Below are 4,362 nucleotides of genomic sequence, written 5' to 3'. Positions count from 1 at the left end.
CCTATTGGAAAGTCCATTGACGGTGATACACAGGCCACTAGTGATGAACCTGCGGTAAATGTTAACCCTGAATCCTTGTCAGTGGGAAATAGTGAAACAAATGTTAACCCTGTTACTGCTCCCAGTCCATCACGTGGTGAAGCTGGAAACGCAGGAAATGTTAAAATGGATGTTTTACGAGAGACCCCCAAATAAAAGTACTGTATACCTCCACGCCGTTGGAGGTCGATAACACTGTCATGGTCGAGGGAAGCCAGATCTCTGCATCCGCTGATGTTGTTTGTTTCATCAACTCCCCCGATTATTTCCGTTATTCACCAGGAGATATTCCCACAATGGAACAGCACATAGACGTGGTAACCAGTACAGATCCGTGTATCAATACTGACCACAGTATCGATATGCAGGACGGTACGAACTTGTGTGACTCGGAAACGAAAACCGACTCTGACGAATCTGACCTGGAGGAAGCAAACAGGAACAGTCAGGTGGAAACTGTGGAGAAGCTGGCCAGTCAAGGTCCCACCCCCCCCCCCCCTTGAACAAATAAGACTCTTCTTGCAAAATACATTCAGGAAACGCAAAATAAACCTGACGGAATACTTTCCAGATCTACCGTCCTTCCTTAAGTGTGCTCAGGCTATCGTACGTAAGCCTGACTTATTCGGTTTCCACCAGACACACTGTCACCGCTTAAAAAAGCTGATTGCCAAGGCGAAAAGGGATCCTAATCAATTATCCCACTTCTGATCTTATTCTTAGAAGCTATTATCTTCCTCATGGCCAGTTTCAAGATTGGAACAATAAATGTTAATGGTGGTGGGAGTCCGCTCCGCAAAATCCAAATTAAACAGTTGGTAGAGGTCAACGGCCTTGACATAGCTTTGTTGCAAGAGACCCATGCTGTCCGATCTGTTCAGGCTCAGTGGCGACTATTTATGGACAAGGAATGTTTCTTCAGCAACAACTCCACGTCGAAGGCAGGCATCATGTTTGTCTTAGGGAAACATTTCCATCCGTCCTGCCTTAAATTTATGAGTATTATTGATGGACACCTTGCCTCCGTGACCTTCTCCATCAACCAGGTCAAGTTCACAATTCTCAATGTGTACGCTCCAAGCAAAAATGACGAGCGGATCTCCTTTTTCGCCGAACTGAGAAAATTCCTGCAAACACTGGATTTGCAGACTTGTCTAATTATTGGTGGTGATTTTAACTGTACTGTTAATGCTTCATTTGACCGGAACGGGCCGGAACCCCAACCATGTACCGCAAAACTTTTTGCAAACATAATTGCGAAATATAATCTCCATGATGTTTGGCGCATACAGCACCCTTCTGATCGGTCTTATACATGGTGTCGTTGTTTAAACAACCACACCTCACTTGCGAGGCTTGATCGCATCTATGTAAATTCTCATTTATTACATGGAGTTTATAAATCCGATATCGTGCCTTCTGGTTTCTCTGACCATTCCCAAGCTCGAGTCTTTATTCAACTCTCTAAACCATGTCCAGGGAGCTCTCACTGGAAATTCAATAACAGTTTACTAGAAAACCTCAACTTCATTCAGGCCTTTGAATCCTTCTGGACGGCTCTCCTAGAACAGAAGTTAAGCTGTTCCGTTAACCCGCTGATATGGTGAGATCGAGTAAAAACCCAAATTAAAGGGTTCTGTCAACAGTATCAGTTTTTCTCAACAAGCGCTGACCATGAGTAAAGAAAATATTACAGTTAGAGATTTTACATCTCCAACGGGTCATCGGACAAAATAATAGTAACATACAAAAAACCTTAACTGAGAAACAGTCCTTATTAAAGGAAATAACCGAGAGGAATGCACGTAGTGCCTTAGTTCGGATGAGGGTGCGATACCTGAATGAGGCAGACGTACCAACCAAGTACTTCTTTTCCTTAGAGAAACGTCTTCCCAGTAAACAGCTTTCTCAGCTGTGATTAGCAGATTCATCCATTACCTTTACACAATCAGAAATCAAACTTTTCGTGAAGGAATACTTTTCGAAAATATATTCAATGGAACAAATAAATTCTGTCAGTGTCGCCTCAATCTCCTTAGGCCTGCCAGTGTTGTGTGAAGATGGGCATTCCCAACTGGAAAGACCCATTACTTTGGAAGAACTTGGCACTGCCCTGCAGGGCCTTGCCATTGGGAAAGCACCTGGATTAGATGAACTTACAACCGGATTTTACAAGAAGTTTTGGCACTTATTGGGTCCAGAACTCATTAACACCTTGAACGCAAGCTGCCAGCTTGGAGAGCTACCTCAGAGTTGCTGACGAGCTCTTCTTACCCTCATCCCAAAAAAGGGAGACATGCTGAGTATTGAAAATTGGCATCCTATCTCCCTGTTATGTATGGACTATAAGATATTTTCAAAAGCCCTGGCATCGTGACTTACTCCTTATTTATCCTCGTTGAAAGAAGACCAATGTTACTGTGTCCCAAAACGTTCCATCTATGACAACATCTCCCTTGTGAGAGACATCATTGAACTATGCAAGGAAAGCCCTAAAGATCTAGGACTTCTTCTCCTTGAGCAGGAGAAAGCCTTTGACCGTGTTGACCATTGGTACCTTTTCGAAGTACTTGAGCGGTTTGGACTTGGTTCAACCTTCATCTCTTATATTAAGTTACTATACAATAATATTTATAGTGTGCTTAAGATAAACAATGAACTTGTTGCACCTTTGTCTCTTAACAAGGGAATTAGACAAGGTTTCCCTCTTTCTGGGTTGCTTTATGCTCTCTCCATCGAACCCCTACTGGTTTCTTTGCGCTGTAGACTAACAGGGGTTAGTTTGTCCCAGCTTGCACGGCCCATAAAGGTACTGGCATATGCCGATGACGTGTGTTTATTCGTACAAGATATCAATGACGTTAACATCGTTCGTTATTATTTGTCCTTATTTGAAAAGGCTTCTTCAGCCAAAGTTAATTGGAACAAAATGAGCGCCCTTTGGCTCGGTCCGTTGTGCTACTTGGCACCAATGACTTCCTTCTCCACTGTCATGGGCCAATGATGGTGTGAAATACCTTGGAGTGTTCTTAGGTAATAATACCACAGTAGCAAAAAATTGGGCATGTCTGCTTGAGTTTGTTGAGGGGAAACTGCAAAAATGGAAAGGTCTGCTCACACAACTGTCATATTGTGGAAGGGTCTTGGTCATCAACACACTGGTGGCCTCTACCTTATGGCACAGGTTCTTCTTGCTGCATCCTCCACCAGTGTTGCTTCAACAGCTCCAGAAGTGCTTTGTGTCCTTTTTCTGGGACGGAAAACACTGGCTGCGACCTGAGGTACTCAGTTTACCACTGACTGATAGAGGACAAGGCCTGGTCGACATAAAGAGCCGGCTAATGGCCTTTCGACTCTTGGTTGCTCTTCGCATGCGATACCTGCGACCCTCTCCACCATGGGTCAACGTCGCTCGTCACCTTTTGCAACAGGCTGGGAGGCTAGGCTATGACCACTCTCTTTTCCTGATGGACCTTTCCAAAATCGACACATCCCCCCTCTCTGGTTTCTATCAGAGCATGCTGAATGTGTGGCAAGCTCTAACAATAACAAGAGCTACACATTCTTACACAAAACAGATGTTTCTGGAAGAACCTTTGTTCCACAACTCTTTTTTCCATGATAGGCCTGCTGATAGGTGTTTTATTCAACGCTTTACCGACAAGGGTGTTAAATCTGTCGCAGATCTTCTCAGCTCAAATGGCAGCTGGATCGGAGCTGATGAATTGGCAAGCCTGGTCAGTGTGCGATCCTCTCGAATTGTGGCATGCATATTATGTAGTGTACTTTGGACATACACACAGCTCGCACCTGCTTGGGAGCAAGACCACCAAAGCAATGAACAAAATGCACATCGAATACCTTCTCTCTCTCTACCTTTCCTGAACTCGTATGTGCTTTTTCTCTTGCCAGCCCTCTTCCTTGTCCCCCTTTTAACGTAGGCTTCAATGGCCTTCCCAAACAAAAAGACCTTTATTTGGGTTGTGTAAAATTTCTTTCGCAACGGCAAATAACACAACAGAAGGTTTGATGGAGAGACCTCTTACCTTGTTCTCCCCCTTATTTTCCTAACTGGAAAGGTTTTTATCACCCTCCTGTACCACCACGACATTGTGACCTCCAATGGAGATGAGTACACTGGATCCTTCCTTCTAATCACCTGTTACACCGTTTTTCAAATCTGCTTGTAGATGAATGTCCTTTTTGTAAGAAATCTGAAAATCTTTTTCACATCTATGTTGAATGCCAACGGTTGGCACCTTTATTTATTTTACTTCGGAATTGTTTTGTGAGGTTTGGTTTGTTTGGATTATGTCTTTTGCA

Source organism: Eptatretus burgeri, chromosome 13 (genome assembly GCF_056783735.1).
Source record: "Eptatretus burgeri isolate ZD-2024b chromosome 13, Ebu_testis_v1, whole genome shotgun sequence".
Classification (NCBI taxonomy): Eukaryota; Metazoa; Chordata; class Myxini; order Myxiniformes; family Myxinidae; genus Eptatretus; species Eptatretus burgeri.
Note: the sequence above shows the minus strand (reverse complement) of the source record.